The sequence below is a fragment of the Lathamus discolor genome, chromosome 1 (assembly GCF_037157495.1).
Source record: "Lathamus discolor isolate bLatDis1 chromosome 1, bLatDis1.hap1, whole genome shotgun sequence".
In the NCBI taxonomy this organism is placed as follows: Eukaryota; Metazoa; Chordata; class Aves; order Psittaciformes; family Psittacidae; genus Lathamus; species Lathamus discolor.
This window is the reverse complement of record NC_088884.1, coordinates 133,732,395-133,752,219: the sequence shown is the minus strand read 5'-3', so window position 1 is coordinate 133,752,219 and position 19,825 is coordinate 133,732,395. Positions and strand designations below refer to the sequence as shown.

General features: G+C 41.5%; 1 protein-coding gene across 4 annotated transcripts in view; it reads right to left on the bottom strand.

The window, feature by feature from the left end:
• MTUS1 (microtubule associated scaffold protein 1) overlaps positions 1 to 19,825 on the bottom strand; it is a 119,581-nt gene that overhangs the window by 89,395 nt on the left and 10,361 nt on the right. The gene's annotated exons all lie outside the window — the stretch shown is intronic.

Sequence of the window (19,825 nt, the reverse complement as noted above, 5' to 3'; positions counted from 1 at the left end):
ACTTGTGCAAACAAAAAAAGAAACCAGAAGAATGAGGACACTTCCCATCAAAAACAATGAGCAAACAAGTCACTGGTTTTCAACTAGAATGCAGACACCAGAGTGCGACGTCCTTAAATGAGCATAATGATATAATGACATATTTGAAACTGGAGGGAAGAAAGTAGCAGGACATGAACATCAGGATTAAGTACACAGGGTGGACAGAATAATGCACACTAATATGCGTGCTAAAATCTGAAATTATTTGACTGTAACCACAAGGAGTATCAGAGTCCCTAGAGACTAAAAATCCAGAGCTGGCAAAACCAGAATACTTGATCTGCACTATCAACCTTCTCAACCACGGTGACAAAAGTGGTTGCAACACCCCAAGACAGGTCAAGGAAGCTACAAGATCAAAGGAGAAAAAAAAAAACCAAACAAACAAACTACAAACTATTTCTGCTATGGTTGTTAGACACACTGAAGAATAATTCCTGTACAAAAATATGGTCAGGGAATCAGTGCCTGCTTTGGGAAGAACTTCAGAGAAGTAACTCTTGATTTGTTGTCTAACAAAGCAATTCAAATTCTCACAGAAACCCTAGAAACCATTTTGGAAACCACAGCAGTGGAAAGAAAACAAACTCTTATCAACAAATACTTTGGAAAGTGAAAAATAAACCCAGCACACTAAAAGGTGAAAGGTAAGTTACTAAAAGGAAGAATGCATCTTTCAAAAATTTGACATTTTCCTTTAACTTTCTTTTCTTCAGCTGGAATCACAGCATTCAAAATAAATCCTGTCTCATATCAGTTAAAAGTATAAAGCCTTCCAGAGGGGCTGCAGGGCCTGTGAACAGCTGAGTACAAAAGCAGCACACAAATTAAGGCAGTTGTAGAGCTGCAGGAATTTGCATGCTCATGATGGGCCAGAGTGGGCTCTGGCCCATAACCATGTCTTCACATGGGACTCCAAACATCTGCCTCATATTGAGGATAAAAAGATCATGGAACAAGGAACCAACAAACTACCAAGAACAGACAGCACCCTCCTCCTCTCCCGGGATCAAACAGCTTTACTACCTTAAATCTTCTGGTTCCTTAAGGCTGGTCTAGATCCTTTGCCTACCCACTATTATTCAGTCCCTAAAGAAGCACAAACAATTTCATATTTGAGGGTACTTCCATTAGGAAACTTAAGGCAGATTCAACAGTTCTTCCAGAAAGGTCTTCCCTGAAGGCAGGGCAAGAACCTGGCCTAAATAATTTTCCATTGATTTAAGTCAATCACAGAATCACAACTGCTGAAAGATATTTGCAGACTTTGCTTTCACTGCTGTTTTGACACATTCAAACTGGTTTCTACTTGTCCGGAGACTAGCCCGTAACACATCGTGCTCACCTAGTCATGCAACAAAATGTTAAAGACGGCATTTTGATTCAGCATTAGCTTAGATCCAACCAGCAGTCTTACCTCTTTCAAGAGCTTTCTCACTATAGTAAACAGGGAACTTCAATATGTCAAGACTGAGATCCCAAGAATTTAAAGAATGACATGTTAGCTTACAGCATTCATAGCTGATAACGCCAAGATTTTCAACAAAACCAACAAAAACAGCTAAATAAACCTTGATTCAGTCAACACTGAAAAAATTCCAAGAAAAATAGAAGTCATTTTGAGACTGAGCAAAGAAACACAGAATGTGTTACAGTTGTATATATAGATGTACACATTCATATATCCAAGTCTGCTCACACAGTGCTCTGGACTGCCATATAACTAGAGAACACATAGTAATAATCATAGAATCATAGAATAGTTAGGGTTGAAAAGGACCTTAAGATCACCTAGTTCCAACCCCCCTGCCATGGGCAGGGACACCTCACACTAAACCATCCCACCCCCAAGGCTCTGTCCAACCTGGCCTTGAACACTGCCAGGGATAATCACCTCATTCAGTTATTTTTAAAGTAAGTTTTCACTTTAGTAATAAATACTTTCATGAGCAACCAAAACAGCTAAAATTACAGCTTCACTTCCACATTTAAAGTCCTGCATAAAAAGTGAGGTATTCTAAGGATTAATTATCCTGTATTAAAAACTGTAACCTAGATGAACATTAGTCCTCAAAAAATTACATTCTGTAACTCTGCAGTTACTACTATGTTCATCAAGCTTATGAGATCATTTCCTGGTGGTGAGAAATTCTTTAGAGTTAAGATCTGCCATAGGAGGCTGAATGAAAAGTTAACCTCCGCCGGCATCTCCTCCATAGGAGAGGCCAGTCGCAGATGTACAAAACTGCTGCCCTTCTCAAGAACACTCCTTCCCAAGAATACACTGTTCCTGGCAAATAATGACTTACAAACCTCTAAACTAAATGCTACTAATAAATTCAAATAGTTTCTTGACATCAACAAGCATTATGCATGCCTGGCCTCCACAACACCCTGTAGTCCAGCACAAGAGTTCGACTATTTTGTGCCTTCAGCAAAGCTCAACTTGGCAGATTTCAGTTGCAGGCTTCAAGGGTTTACACATTGTAAAAAAAGTCTTCATTACCAGAGCTCTAAGCTTTCCTATTCCTCAACAGATATGAGAGCTTGGGCTAACAGGAGCTTGGCGAGCAGATTCTCCTAAAAGGAGAAGAGAGCAGCTGCCAGCAGCCCCAGATCAGGAGAAATATACCGCAACATGCAGAACTGGGCTCACAGCAAGATCTTGTCACTTCTACTAACCTACGAGGGGCACCCAGGGATGTGCTGTAAAAGGGCAGGACAGTGATTCATTCAGTACTGGGTAAATAGGAATCAAACCCGTATCAGTTACAATCAGTAATCCAAGCTACAAGTTTACAAGTTACAACAAGAATGCAAGTCGGTTTGTGTTAATGACACAATGTAGACAGTGATAATTTAAGCTTTTCCTTGTACCCCACTCGGTTCTTTCACCTACACCACCAGACGCCGTTTACTCAAAGCCATCAGCTATGTTTGTGCAGCCTGTATAAAGGAGGGTGGGTAGGGAATAAATCTGAAAGGAGAGGGTGTGCCCAGACATGCAGGAAGGCAGTCTAAAAGACCTCTAACCAACTGAACACGCTTTGATACCAGACAAAATGCATTATCAGCACCCGTATTTCAGCAGGAAACAGTATTGCATAGTCAGGATTAGCACAGTCACTGAAGTCAGAAATCATTTAAGGCATTTCATATGTCTAACAACGTGCACTACAACTAGTTTACCTGACCATGCTCTGGAACATGACACAATTACACAAGTCTGACCTTTTCAGCACATACACCTGAAGGCAGAGATGGCAGCATCCAGGAAAGAGGGAGTCTGCCATGGCGAGGCATCCCTCCCAAAATGCTCTGTCCAGTGTTGCTCACACATGGTTCCATCAGGAAGGATTGGGAAAACACGTGATTTCAGGTGACACTGCATTTGCACAGGATCACAGTTCCAGAGCTCACTGTACAGCCTCAGTAATGCGACATCCTGATGTGAACTAGGCTGTTGCCAAGCATAATTCAAGCTATTAGAAGAGAGGACGAGTTAAGCTGCTAAAATAAACATCACCCATTTATAACAAGTACAACATACTCCTTGAAGCGCTCATGTGCTAATGGCATTGCTTGCTTAAGAACACGCAGTATCATCGGTGCTGGCATTGTGAAGGTGCTGGTTTATCACAAAAAAACCCACCACCACAGGGCAGCTAAGTGACATCTGTGTGCTTTACTCAAAGCACATTTTAAAAAACAGGATCAATGTGAGACACTTGCTATGGTAAGCAGAAATTATGTACAAGTTAGGTCTGCAAGCAATAGCGCAAGCACATTTGACTGAAGAAGCAGTAACATTTTCACTACCATGGACCACCAGGTCTTGCCTTCCACTTAGCTATTTGCCAGCCTGCTTCAAGACTTAAGCACCAGCAGAACATACAAGTGATAGTAACCAAGGAGCATGAATTTTAAATCTTGGCAGTAAGGTATGGAAGAAGCAGAAAGGCTGTTGAGCACACAGCTGCAGAAATCAGACATCCTAAAGCTGTGCAAGAGGTGCTGACTCCCCACAAGTTCAAACCATGACACAATACTATCAGACTACTCCAAAGCACACAACTGCTGATGCTAACAGGTACATCTACTCTAGTAGTTTGCTCCTACTAGTGACTAAATGGTTGTTTGGAGAGAGCAATGCTAGCACTTTCCCCAGACTCACGGCCTCCAGTCATTGTAGTCCTCAGAGCATCAATTCAGTGGAAAGCTTCAGCTGCTTTTGGAACCTTCTTTTCCTTTCCCATAGTTGTTGCTTTCCTAAGATGAAGATTCCTTACCTATTTAATTGTTCATAAACTCTGGCCATCCTTATTAGCCTGTCTTTAAGTATGTTAGGCTGTTGTCTCCATCTCCAAGCTCAGACTATTATTTATAAGCACAAAATACACTCAGATATTCCAATAGATTTATACAGTGTCTTGGTAACACAATTTTTCTTCCTTTAATAACTGCCTACTTCAGATTTTTATTGTAAGCTAAGTTCCAGCAGAACTCTGTATTCAGAAATGGAAGACTGGTCCAGGGACTTTTCTTACAAGTTAGTTAAGTCCATCTTTTACTTAGATAATAAGGATACTCAAAAACAGTGGCTAGAAATGGCATCTAGTATTTCTGGGATATTGAGGTGCAACACCCTAAACCAGGAAGTTCTGCAAAGGCACATGCCTTTACTCTACTCTCTTTTACAGCAACTGACAAGATGAAACTCAGGGAAGTAATAAAGATAAGCTTACACAAGCCAGTGAAAAATGACAGCTATTAAGACAGTGCAAGTAAACACATATACTTTACTATTTTTGATTAAATGCATGATCAAACAAAACCAAAACCACCTATTGGAATGTGCAGATGAGAATACCAACAAGCCTCACACGTCACTTGGGTATTCCAGCATAGAATCACAGAATCATCTATGTTGGAAAAGACCTTTAAGATCATCATATCCAGCCTTCAACCCAGCACTGCCAACACCACCACTAAACCATGTCACTAAGGGCCTCATCTACAGTTTTTGAACACTTCCAAGGACAGTGATTCCACCACTTCCCTGGGCAGCCTGTTCCAATACCTGATCACCCTTTTGGTGAAGAAAGCTTTCCTAATACCTAAAATCTCTTACAACTTAATTAGGCTCTCATTTGTAGCTGCATTAAGACCACATTCACTGCTGAAAGTGGCACAGACCACTCATGAGGGTTTCAAAGAATGGTGCAACACACAACTGCACACATGGTCAGTTATATACTTGTTTATCGTTCCTTTATCAATTGCCAGCATAAACAACAGCTGTCCATGGTTTTCCAGGAGATCAATATTCAATCTGTCACTCTTTAGGAACCTGTACGAGTGACATGAAGTTATTACTTCCTGGTTAGTTATCAGCTTTTCAGGAAGATGTTTCGGGGTTGTTTTTCATTTGGTTGGGTGGGTTTTGGGGGAAGGGGATTTAGCTATTTTATCACAACTAACTTGCTTAGCAGAAGCAAGGTCAAAATGAAAGTAAGAAGCTGGACCTTAAAAACAAACAAAAAAACCCCAACAAAGCAAACAATAGCACATTCATTATGGCACTTCCTTGGAAGGCAGAGATTAAAGCCCTTTTTGGAAGATTGAATAGCTAAGCACAAACAAGACTGAGACGGTCAGAGGCCTACGTTCAACAAGCATAATCAGTGTTCAAGTTCTTTGACTAGATGGGGTTACAAATGTTGTTCACTTTCTCCATTTCCTGGAATTCAGTTAAACTGATTTTCTCCATTACTACCATTCAAAGGGTACATTTATTCATTTTGGTATCTTCAAGTTAGGAAACAGCGAACCAGGATTACTGACACAAATTTTCCCTCTAAGATTGAAATATTATCTGTGTAGGAAACACAGTGGTAATAGATTACAAAGAACAAAAATGCTTTGTGAATTGTGTGCTAGGTCTGCCCAGCCACCTGCATACACCAAATAAGTGAAACTTTAAAGCTGAGCAAAAAAGGTTTCTGCTCTTCAAGAACATCCTCAAGTTTCAAGATAGTCTTCAGGTATCTACCAGCTTTCCTGAGGTCTCTCACTGTACATTCTTTGTCATTTCTCATTCTTTAAAGAAATTTCAGCCATCAGCACCTTTGCTGCCCATCCTTCTTTGAACAAGCTTTAACCATTCAAAGTAGAAGTTGGGCTGACCTATCCAGAAATAACTTGCCAGTCCTCTCAGCAACCTTTCTACTCTCCATTATATGTTTCTCCTCGCTGTCAATCCTTTTAAATTGCCCTATATTCTTCACTTGCTTCTCATTCTAGCTGAAGACAAATCTAGTAGAGAAGCGAGTACACAGGGAAGCAGCACAGAACAGTCATTACACCTTGGATTCTCAAGAAAGATGGGTGCTGCTGCTGGTGTTTTGGTGGTTTTGTCCTGGGGTTTTTTTTTTTGTTTACTTTTTGTGTTAAAATATGGCCTCCGAGTATTAGGTCTATAGATACCCGAGTGAAAACTTTGTCTGCTGCTAATCTCCTCTTGACTGAGAAGTACAGAAAGCACAAAAAAAAAGGCAGAAATACTCTGCAGAAGCAGCACCATGCTGCAAGCTGGTGGCTAAAATACCAGTTGTAAAAGGGGGGGTTTGGGAGGGAAGAAAATAAAATAGTTCTTGTTTCCTAACAACTTACTCATTTGGCAAGTCAGAGCAGAGATGGCTTTAACCATTACCACTGAAATAACTCCTGCATTAAATATTTGTCTTTACAATCAAGTTTTAATGCCAAGCAAATATACCGCAATGTGCTAGGCAGCATACAGTGAAACTACTTAAGATTATGTGCTGACTCAAGACTTTCTGTGTTCCTGAACTATTTTATGAAGCATCTGTGCCCCTAGCCCTAGCATGAGTGCTACACAACATGTAGCTGACACTATCAGTATTCTGGCTAGCGCAGTGACTGCATTGATGCAATTGGATAGTTAAGGCCACAGAAATAATCATCTGCTCCTGTGCCCTTTCAGGTCTCCATCTAAAACTGTTCAGCAACTGGCTATATTTAACATCGATATATAATACGAACTAGTTTACAGAGCATTTGGAGTATTCCCAATATAATCTGCAGTGAAGCAAGATACAGTAAGTACAGCAGCATTACTTACTCTAGCTGATTATTCTATGTAACAAGTCTATAACCTAATTCATCTGAAAAAGCAGATCAACAGGGTCTCCACCAACTGAAAAAGCAGTTCTCTTCCATGATATCCTTTTGCAGTACAAACTGAGGACTTAATCAAGATGCTTAGGATTTCCCATGTTAACCAGATAAGAAGTTTAATCAGCTCGCAGTGGACCCAAAGATGCTTGCTGTGCACAAATGGGCATTCATTCAGAAAAGACTAGAGCCAGCCAAGCACAGTTTCCACTTACTGTACAAGGAATTCTACCACTGCATTAGGACTGCCCTTCTGCACAGCAACAGCATCACAGAGCATTTTAATTCTGAAAATGCTGGAGTTATCAATTGAAGAATAGCTGTTACTACAATTTATTTTTTCTTTAAAGACTACTAATTACATAGAGTGAACAAAATCTAGTAGAACTGCAATAAGCCAGTTATGTGATGTAATATTTCGGGAGAATACAGCTCCAGTCCAACAACTGAAACTCCTAAAGGTGCACTGGTTGTGGAGGATTTTTGGTAAGTATTGCTGAATTGCAGTTTAAATCCTATCAAACCTAAGTTTCACCAACATTTCACCTGCAGTGTTGCACAACTGGCATCTGGAGTAACTGGGCAATTCACAACCACTCTTTCCAAACGCTGTAGCCTCAGGAGAAAACACACAACGCATAGGTTTTATATTCACAAAATGTTACATTCCCTACAAAGGAAACTTTTCCACACTGAGATAAGTCCTGCTACAAGAGTTTATTTCTATATTGTTCTGTTTGTTTGCCTTTCAGTCCCAGAAGACGCAAGCCTCCAAATCCAAGATGGACCAGCCCTGCACGGCTAAACACAGCACAGCACCTCTGCAACAGACACATGACATGAAAGACGCCATGAGACAGCTTTGCAGACCCGTTCAGAGAAAACAGCTTGATTTATGCAACACTATTAGGTAGCAGGCTGCAGTCGGTGCTCTCTGGAAAGCACGAGCTCCCCATGCCGCTTCACATGGCTGCCGACAGGCTGCCTGCAGCCCTGCGAGAGCCAAAATTCCACTAGGACCTGGGGCGTGAAGGACTCTAGAAAATCGGGAGGTGGGCACACACTGCTTGAAAGGCTGCCAGGGCAAGGTTACTGATCTCACCCAGGCCATCTGCAAGGAATCCAGATGTGCAGCCTGCTGCCTGGCTCTCTGCAGATCCACCGTGGCTCTGAGGAAGGGGCTCCGCTTGCACCCTGAGCAGCAGCACTCCTGCAGAGGGTTCTGCATCTGCAGGGCAACAGGAGGACTGGAAGCTCCCACACAGAAATTGTCCTGTTGGTCCCTCTGAGACCCCACAGGAATACAAAGAACCATAAATTTATTCCTTAAGACTCAGCCATGCAAATCCATTATTTTAGTATTTTTCCTTGAATCAAGTCGCTTAAACAGGCATCAAATCCAAATGCTGCTTACTACAGCCTACATTTTGCTCTACAGTATAGCTAAACCTTGACACCAAAGCTTCAGTCAGAGCTGAAAAGTGTTGTAACTCCAAATGCCTCTCAAAACAGTTCTCCCATTTCAACTCTTGGCTGACTTGACAGCTTCCCACAAGAGTAAAGCATATATACATTATCAGATAATTGTAGACACCCTGGAACTACAGTTATACATTGTAAGAGAACATTAGCTTTCATTACAAGTCAGGACTGACCAAAATCAGTGCCACAGCGACAGAAGCATTACACACCCATTGCCACATCTATGCCTGATGTTCCCCATTGAGTTTCTGCTTCTGTTACAGCTTCCCCCCAAGACAAGAGATATACACAACTAGAGGACACTGCACACACTGGCAAAATACTGTCTCTGTGCTACAGACAGACAAAGCAGCACCCTGGTTTTATAATAAACTAGATCATAACCCCTGACTAACTGACAACAGGAGCTACAGGATTAACAGGCAAAAAACTGCCTTCCTGTTCCTATGACAGGCTTTTGAGAGAGTCAGCTGTCTTCCACAAGGACTGATCACACATTAACTTTCACTGTTCTACCCTCTTGGCCAGACAACTTGTTTGTACACTGGTTCTCTGGAATCTCTAGGATGTGGTGCCATGCATAAACTACCCAGTCTGCAATACAGCTCATTCACATTTAACCCTTCAGGCTTTCACTTCACCTGTTGTATAAGTCTAATGGAGGGAAAACCTGAACTGCATACAAGCAGTAGCAGCAGCATCACAACATGCTGAAAGGACATTGCTCGGATCTGGTACACTTTAAACAGTCATTCTACAACCAGATCCCCAGTTTTGTGGGCAGCAACCTATCAAATACTATTTATTGGGTTAAAGCACACGTAAAAGACATGCAAATCTGCAGCAGAAAATAATTGGGAGAACATGCAGATAAAGGGGCTTTCCACTACAATCATTTAAAAATGTGTTAGTGGAAAAAACAAACACTGCAACTTGTACAGATTCTGCACAAGGACAGGGAATACAAATATTCAGGTTGGAAGATGCCTTTATATTACAGTCAAAGCTTCACCTGCTCAAAACTGGAGAGTGCACCAGGATGTACAGCATCATTATGCACAAGCTTCTCCAAAGCTGGTCTCTCTGGGCTGTTACTCCAAGGACACAACACATCCATCATGAAGAGTGCAACAGAGAGAGTATTATTTCTGGATTTATGTTGGTAACAGACCTTCATTATTTAATTCTGCTAAGTATCAACACCATATGGCAGCCACTGGGTCAAGCAGTCAAGTGACAGACAGCCATAAAACTATCATCTGTATCAGCAGCAAGTCAGAAACACTAGCATTTCATAGAGCAAATGTTTCACCACTCTGCAACACGGGTGGGAAACTCCTACACATGCTAACACAAATAAGTGCACTTGGATAACTTCATACAGTTGATGTTAATTTGCGACATGGATAAGCAATTCTGCCTCCTGTGTTTCAGCTTAAAGAAGCAAGAAAACATTGGGAAAGGTATTTGGGCTGCACAGAGTATAAGGGGCAGGGGGGAGGTGGTTGTGGCAATAAGGAGGAAACTGTTAAAATAAGTTGCTTACGCACCTAGTCAGCTGAACTTGCATAACTGAGTACTGCCCTGTGAACCTGCTTTTTCAATCAAAGCAGTATCAGTAAGCTTAAGTTTACATGACAGATTTCATCTACCATCATCCAATTCACTGAAGCATGTTAACAATGCTGCTGTTTCTAGATTTGTATCTAGAAACCCACCAGTTCATGGCGCACAAACAAGGATCCTCATGTCCTGTTCAACCAGGACATGTTTGATTGGTACAAGTTTGTTGATACAAGTTCCGTGGCAAATGAAATCCCAGAATGCTGGAGCAGCCTGAACTGAGAGGGTTGCCTAGGTAGGGTGAGGAGGAAAGAAAAAACCCAACAAAACAGTAAAACCCCAAACCACAGACACACACCCACTGCTGAGTAACCCGAGAAAATAAACGGGGAAAAGTCACAAAGCTTCCCTTGCTAGGAAAACACACAGCCCTAACCGCTGAATGCCGAGGAAAAAAAAATGGAGCTGAGCAAACCATCCAGGAAGAATCCACAAGAGATCTCCATACCCAGACCTCGTTCCATTTCTTTAATTTTAGAGAGTATTTATTAGAGTGCTCTCTCCCTCCTTCATCAGTTATTGGGGGATGTTCTTGGAAGAGGAAACTGTTTCTACTGTGATGTTTTCCCTTCAAATACACCACTGGGGTTCTGTGTTCTCTGAGCCAAGTTAAACATACCAGAGGTGTTTTCACAAGTCATTTGCTCTCAAACGTCAACTGCCAGCAATTAGTGCTGCATTACAAACTTTCTCCAGAGGAAATTGCCTCACAAGAAGCAGGGGTGGAAGGGACTGGGGTACCTGGAAACCACTTGCTTCAGTACTCTGGTAAAAGTCCATGTATAACTAAGCCTTCAGGGTGGCAAAGCAGTATTTGGTGGTTAGACCTAAAATTATTCAAAATTTTCTGAAAAAAACAGAGGAACAGCAGTCCACAAAATAGACCTATGGACACACTGGGTGTAACGCACTTCCTTGGGATGGATTTCTTGCACCTACAAAAAGGTTCCAGTCAAAACTAGGTAAATGCCAAAAGTCAGAAGGAGGGATGGTGCCAGCAACTGGGACACCTGCCATGCAGGGGGCCAAGGTTCAATTTGCCTACAAGTACAGAAAGCTCAGTTTAGTTCTGCTCTTCTGATCTTCCACATCACAGACCAACTGGTGGCTTGGGTACTTCATTTGTGACCACAGAGAAGGTCTTAAAGAAAACTCAGACCTCAGCCAGATTCTTTTTTGGGTTTTCGTTTGTTTGGGGTTTTTTTGTTTTGGTTTGGGTTTTGTTTGTTTGCTTTAAAGGATCAAAACGCAAATTCTCAAATGAGCGTATAGCAGGTCATCAGCTTCTGAGGCATGCACATCAGTCTGAAAACCAAGCTGTATGTCAGACAATCAAGCCTCCCACATCAATGAAAGCTGTTAAGACTGAGTCCTTTAACCATTTTCTTCATGAGTCACTGTATTAAAGAGAACAGCAGATGCGAAAGGCAGCAGAAGTAACCATTTTCATAATATTAAACTGTACTAAAGTCTCCTGAATCGTTACCTTAATTGTTTCAGTCTTCTCCTCCCCACCCAAGGGGGAAGCAAAAGCAAGCGCTTCTTAAGGCCACTGTCGAACAGTTTTGAGTCTTAGCAGTATACTGCCCCCCTCTATCTTAGCTGAAACAAATCTGGTTTGTGTTTCTCCCCATTGTGTCCCCGAATTCCAAGTTCGTACATCAGGATTGAAAATTTCAGGGTTCTGATTATTCCTATTCAAATGTTGGCAACTAACAAATTTAAGTGCTATGAACAAACTACACTCGTTCCTAAAAATTACTGTAGGCATACAAACCATTAATTCCATGTACTACAAGGAGACTCTGATTTCCACTACAAACCAAACCCAAGCCAAGCACATGCTATATTAGAGAAGCAGCGTCTGGGATGCTATTTGATGAGAATCATCATAAGAATGCTTTTTATCTCTGATTTATTTGAGAGATTCAAATGTACTTTGGCTCCCAGAGACTTCACTGAAAGAACTTAAACCTTGAGAATAAAGTGGTATTCACATAACAAGCTGGAGAGCATATTCTGGTTTAAGCAGAGTAATCTTTACTAACACAGGAACCACTGCAGTCATCAGTGCCTTCTCCTGATCAGCTCTAATGGTGGTATATCAGCTTAGTAGCCTGTTTTTACATCTCCATCCTATCACATTAAAGCATGTTTCAGCTACTTTGCACAGAATGGAGCGGATACAAGATGCAGCACTATCCTCACTATGCTTACTTCAACAAGCCTACTCAGCATTAGCTTCCACATGCAGAAATAAAAAGGAATAAACTGCAGTATACAGGTTTATTTATACGTCAGGTACCCTTATGTTTGCTCATACAACCACACAATGGAAAAATATGTTTTAAAAGCTATTTGACAAAACAATGACAAGACTTATCATAGCCACAGATTTAGTACAGTAACACACTGGAGCTTACTGTAAAGAAAACTTTATGAATCAGATGCCTATCTCTACCTTATTCTTTAAGTGTAACTGACATATCCCACAAGGAGAAGATACTAGTTCTAGTAAAGAACTAGCATTTTATAGTTATGTAAGTAACACAAAATATATTTACTAAGGTCCCTATTAGGCTAAGGATTAAATGTGAAGCATGTATGCAAATCAACAGCTAGATCAGTGAATAATTCAGATCCCAAACCAACCACAGGAAAACTGCTTCTATTCTGAAACAAACAACGTAATAACAAAGACAAAGTCAGGCAGTGGTAACTGAAATCCATGCACCAGCAACCGTTTGGGTCAACACCTTGCTGAGCAAGACTCTTTTATTTGCATAAATTCACCCCATGGCCTGGACAGATTCATCCTGCACATACCCAGAAGGTCAATACATTCAAAATACCCAGCATGGAAGGGGAAATTGAATACCAAGTTAGAGAACATTCCTGTGGTCTCACCACCAGACCTCTCAAACTGAGCCTGCCAAGTTTCATGTATCTCACATTTCATGAACCACTAGAGTTTGACAGCCCTGTCATGCCATCCCTCTCTGCCAAGATGCGCAGGGCCAGCTGAGGTCCAGGAAAGCTGACAGCTCCTCCAGCACAAGAGGAACCACCTCAGCAGCTTTTAACAGCTAAAGAGATGCAACTGCAGCAATCAGAGCTGCGCACTCACTTAAATAGCAACAACTGCAGGGACTACATCATCATCAACATAGGGAGGAGACTCCAAACCCAGAATCTCCTTACTTGAAGGCTGCCACATTTTCCTCACAGCAAGAATAAACCCTCAGAAATTGATACTCCTTTAGAAAGCTATGGATGCCTGAAAAATCCCAAAGTTTTACTGAAGGCAGCAAGAAAAACTTGAGATCCCTCCTGGAAAAGGGTGACTGAATAAAAGTCCCCTCCCAGAGCAGAACAGTAGTGATGACTTTAAGATTACTGACTAGGGAAAAAAAGTAAGAGGTGAGTGAGAGTCACAAGACCACCTTCTGCTTAATTCATACCATATTCAAAAAGAAACAAGATGTCAGCACTGTCATGCTTATTTAGAATGAACATATACAGAGAAATACCAGTCACTAGCTACTTCTCCCAACAGAAGGTGCCTGCAGGCTTTACTATACTGGTTAAGTGCTTAAGTGGCAACAGCAATTTCCTACACAGAACAGACCTCAGCCACTGTACTGATGCAAATACAAGTCACCCACTTTCACCAGCTAAAGCCTCACTGGTAAAGCAGTGAAGCATAGAATAATTAGGTTTGGAAAGGACCTGAAGATCATCAAGTTCCAATCCCCGTGCCATGGGCAGGGACACCTCACACTAAACCATCTCACCCAAGGCTCTGTTCAACATGGCCTTGAACACCGCCAGGGATGGAGCATTCACAGCTTCCTTGAGCAACCCATTCCACTGCCTCACCACCCTTACAGTAAAGAACTTCTTCCCTATATCTGGAAGTCAGAAAGCCTCAGCTGCAAGACGTAGGTGGGCACATTTGCTTTTCAAGCATCTGAATGAATTGTCACAGGCAGCTTCATCTAAGGTAGAGTGACCAGGAACAGGATAAGATGTGCTAGGATCATACAATTGCTCCTCCTTTCCCACAGATGAAAGCCCATTCCTGAGCAGCAATCAGCACTACGTGATCACCTCAGATGCTATGCTTCCTCAGATCATAGTAGGGGAGATGAAGTGAGCAGTCCCCATTGCTGTCTCCACAGCCTACACCCCTTCACTCCGTCTGTTGTGGAAAGGATCAGTTTTGGGGAGCAATGAAAAGCAGCACATTAGCTCTGACAATGCTTTCCATTTGAAAAGTGTATCTATATGTGTTCTCAGACAGACACAGGTGTAAGTCAGAGCCTGCAGCAGCTTCACTGTTCCCATTTTGTTAAACATTTCACCAGATTCAGCTTAATGCACTTTTCCAGACCTTCTGGTTGTAGATGTTAGCTTGCTGTGCTAAAGCTAACCCTGTCTGGCTGTGCAGGACACCTGACACTGGCCAGAGTTTCCACTCTTCACTGCTTAAGTGTATTAGACACTATTCCTCACATGCTTCCTTACACTCTTCACCTCTCAATGGCAACAAGATAAGGGCATTTTACTAAGAAAAATCTTAAGCTTTCTGGAAAAGCGCTGTTACCAGTCCCAGTCTACGGTAACAGAAAGAACAGAAAAGACATGAGGTACAGAAATACATGAAGCTATAACTATTTCCTCCCTTCCTCCTCTGAAATTTCAGTGCTGGAACAGGGGACACTGAAAACAGATACTATTCTTAAAAGGTTGTAAGATAACCTAAGAAATAGTATCATAAATTTAAGCTATTCCCAATGCACTACAACCCCTCAAGACTGACTTCTGCGATTGATTTTGAAGTGATTACTACTCTTATCTAACACAGACCCACACACAGGTGTGACTCCTGCATTCAGACTCTCCCCCTGCATATCTGTGTTAGAAGAAAGATAAAAGTCACAGTAGAGCCAAAAGCTAAGGTGACACTGTGGCTACCCGTGTGCTTGACCCAAACCCTGAAAGACTAAGGGAGGTGGTAGCAAGGGGGAGGTACCCTGCCATTACCTAAACTGCAGTTTTTTAGACAGTCACCAATTTGCTTGTCCCTGTCGTTGAGCTCTACCCTTGAGCACTGGATGCTTGTTTGTAGGTTAGTCAGTCCTGCCTACAAGTTCAGCTCTATTAAGACAGCATTTATTATCATTTAATAATACATTCAAGTCAGTAACTGTGTTGGTTTAAATACATTCTGCAATATTACACTATTTTCCCACTTTTTCCCATCCTAGGTATAGGGGTTCTCCCTTCCCATAAGGGGAAACACATGAGATTTCCTTTTCCACACTTAAAAGTTTGATTGATCTTTCCTTCTATTCAGAAATCAAATACTGGTAGCTCCTGTTTTAGTAGCTTAGCTGAAGTCAGGAGCAGACAAAAAGCAATGCCTTGGCATGCAAAGATCAGTGATGAAAGATCACATCAAATACTGAGAATACCAAAAAACCCACTAAGAAGAGGCCTTTTATCATCCCAACTCTCCATTTTAAGAGCTGCGACTGTTCTTCCCAAACTTTAATAGAAAATGGCATACATATACTAGTTTTGCCAACACATCAACAAGCCTTCCAGGAAATAATGTGTCAGCAACATATGGAAACTACTTGCAGGGCTTTTTTCTGGCATTTCTCTCCCAGCCTGGCATGTTTTTAGCATTAATTGTGGAAGCCACTAATGCTTCTGTTTTAGCTGTTAAATTTGAAACACCAGGGATCATTAAATCAATGTCAGTATGTAGTTACTGTTTAATAGAAGTCACCAAACCTCCCTCACAAAGATTACCAGCTTCTATGCAATTTTTGCAACTAAAATGTTTATTTTGGACTACATTTAGGCAAACAGCTTCAGAAAGTAGAAGTAATCTCATTATCCTCTAAGTAGCAGAGAATAAACTGTAAGAGCCCCATATAAGAGCATGCTTCTGTATTATGGAATACAGAACAAGTTCAAGTAATACATTTGGAAAGTTATTTGGAATACAGTAGCATTTCACACTAGGGCATGGGGGGAAAGAAGGACACACCACAAGACACCTACTATAGTCAATGCACAGGCCTTTAAAGGGATGAGTTGAGGGAAATTAGTCATCAAAAACTCTCCTCAGTGGCATACATCAGAGCACAAGCAATCAGCAAGATTAAGGGGGGAAAAACCCAATACAAAACTGAACATATAAGCCAGACTGTATAGAGTCCTCTCATGAGATTTCATCTTTCAAAGATCAGTTCAGCCACGCAGCAATAAAAGGCTCAGGCTCAAGAATTTTCCTTCTACTCAGCCAGCACCGAATTCAAATCTCCCTGTGTGCTAGCAACACATCCCAAGAGCAGGTTTGACAAGGACTTCACAGATGTGATGGATGATACTTGCAAAGAGCTATTTTCTGTACTGCTTCAGAACTCATTTACAGCGGGGAACAAGAGCTCTGTTCAACAAAGCAAGCAATCGGTTTACCTGGCCTGGCACAAGAGGAGGATGGACTTGCCAAACTCTCTGTTACCGAGGGACTCTGAAGACTTCAAAAACGCAAACTGTTGTTTTCATAATGCACATGGGCACGCACGTGTTTTCCCCCCTCTGTTGCCATCCTTCCCCTGTGCACCACAAATTACAACAAGCAGCTACTCTACAAGACTATCTTACATTAAAAAGTCTGCAGAGCAGCTTGCACAAATGTAATCTTAGCCTACCTCCAGATAGCCTGGGGAAAAAACAGTTGTTCAGAACAGTCATATTGCAACACATCAAACAGTTACTCACTTTTGCCCTACAGAATTAACAGTTCTCCCTCACCTTTTTAAGCAACGTAAACCGCAGTCTCGTACTCCTGTTTGCTCTCGGCAAGGAAAGATGGATATGGTGCTTCCAAAGAGCTGAACTGGAGACTCTCCTTTACTCAGTTTAACCACACCTTAGATTTACCCTAGAAGTGTATAATTCACTGTTACACCTATTTACTGCAACCTTCTCAATTCGGCATTGAAGGAAAAGTAGAAGAAATGAAAAGCGAAAATACACTACCTATGTAAAACAGCGTTAAGGTTTTTTCACCCTCTGAAAGTATTTCTTTCTTCAGGGTACAAAAGAACTGCAATAAACAAATACACCTCAACAAAGTCAATTTAAATGTGAAATTATGACAGCTATATTAAATTCCACTGTAACATATTCATCATTCAAATTAAGCCATTCAAGCGGCACATGCTCACTGACAACACTTTAAACACAAACCAATGGCTTTGGGTATACAAAGCTGAAGAGTTTAACATTTCAGAATAATGTGTATTTCTGAACAAAACGAGAACTTTCTCCATTCATTTAATTTATTCAGTTCAACGACTGGGTTTTCAAGCTATAAGAGATGAAACCAACTTGAAGTCTCTTATAAGGCCACAAAAAAACAAACTCAACCTCTAATACTTCTGAAAAAAAGTTAGGAATCTTAAGATCAATGCACGCGTGCATCCTATAGGTGATATGTAAGTTTCAGAAGAAATTATGCAGTTATCTTTGATTATAAATGAGAACTGATAATGCACCGTCCTTAAAAGAAGGCACAGAATATCAGCTCTTTTTCCTACACAGAAATACATGAAAACTCTAGCACTACCAAGACACCCTTTAGCAACAGATGCTAAATGAATTAAATGCTTACCTTCAAAACAGGAAAAAACTCTATCATAACATAGAACCTATGTTTCTAGATTACAACCTTTACCAATGATTTTTGTAACACTGAAGTGCTTTGAGATGTCAAATGAACTGATCTGACAAATCCAAATCTATTTCTGTTCTTGAAAGAGCCTTGCAAAAGTTACCTGGATGGCAACAGGATCTAAACTGCATTTGATACAGAGCATGCTATAGCTCTGCTGAGTTACCGGGGGAAGATGATAACACTGGAAGAGCAAAGACTGGCACTACACAGCTTGTCATGGAGATCCCATCTCAATGCCCCAAATACCAGCTCCCAGTTCAGTGTGTTCACCATCAGAAAAATAGGCTGCACCAGAAAATAGAAAAGCAGAGAGCTGAGCACCTGCAAAACAGGAATAGCTGTCTGCAAGCTATAATCATCTCTCAGAGCAAAAAACCCCACACAGAAATCAGAAGGAACTAAAGCAGTGAGTATATATCCATTACCTCAGGAGATACTCAGTTTGAGAAAGCCTTCCCTCAGCACTACAGGCATTCTCCATTCAGAGTTTCACTGGGTGGTATGCCCCACTGCTGCCCAGCTGGCACACAGGACAGAGCAGGATACATTAAACATAGCCATCTACCATGTGCTACCACTACCCCACAATGAACACATCACCAGCTGAAGCTTGTACATCCTGACCACCCCTCCACCTGACATGCCAAGCCTGCCATCACCTCCCCATTACCTGACCCTCCTGGGTCACCTCTTGAACTTGTTACTGCCTGGCCATGACCCTGAGAAGTTCTAAAAAGCTGCTTGTTAAGGTCAGTTTACACTGAGCTACAGGCTGATCTCTCTGCTGTATTACTCCCCACTCTGCTGAACACAATCTCACACATGAAGATTAACATGCTTTCGCTCTATCTAAACAAAGCCCAACCACCTCCCTGCAAAAAAGCCATCACCAACCACTCTCCTTCTTTCTCCCTCAGAACAACACAGATCCAACTTTATCTTCTATTTGACCCATCCATTCATATTTTCTTAGCCAATTAAACCTGCGTGCTTTGTTGGACGGACTTCTGGAATTGTTTCCCTACCGCTCTGACTGCTACAATCTTTCCCCTTGACTAAGGGTGATGAAGAGTGCTGATGGAGGAGGTCAATGTGTGTATACACAAGAGCACCAGGCAGGTATCACTGGAAGATTCTCAGAGTGGCACCTGAATACGTTGCTCTCCTTCACCCAACTTAACAGGCTAGGATCAGAAAAGAGCCTGTCTCTTCAGAAGTAAGATTTTAAAATTTCACCTTAAAAGGCAGGCATAGCAGAGCTCCCGCTAAAAGTTTCCCAGCTGAGGTAGTGTCTTATTTCTTGGATGAAACCGTTCAGCGTTTTATTATCCATCTGTAAAGCACACAAATGTAAACTCTGTTGTTTTTAGTCTGATTCCTTTTTCCTCTGAACCACCAGATGATGACATGAGGAGGCTGCTCAACCAAAAGCACATCTGTCTTCCTATCCTGGGATGGCAAGTGAAACAGCTATTTAAGTAGAAATCTATTTCATTTATACTGAAATTCCCAAATATATTAAATTATCATTACATTTTCTCTCCAACTATTGACACAGGTGATAGAAAAGAAAAACTTGTTCATATTAGTTTGAATTGCAGTACTCATGCTGGTGACAGGAGCATGCTTTTTGGCACTGTGCATATTTCATAACCAATTACTTAGGCACCACCCCTTTAGTCCACATAAATCACATGGTAATATGCGATGTATTAATTCTGTGCT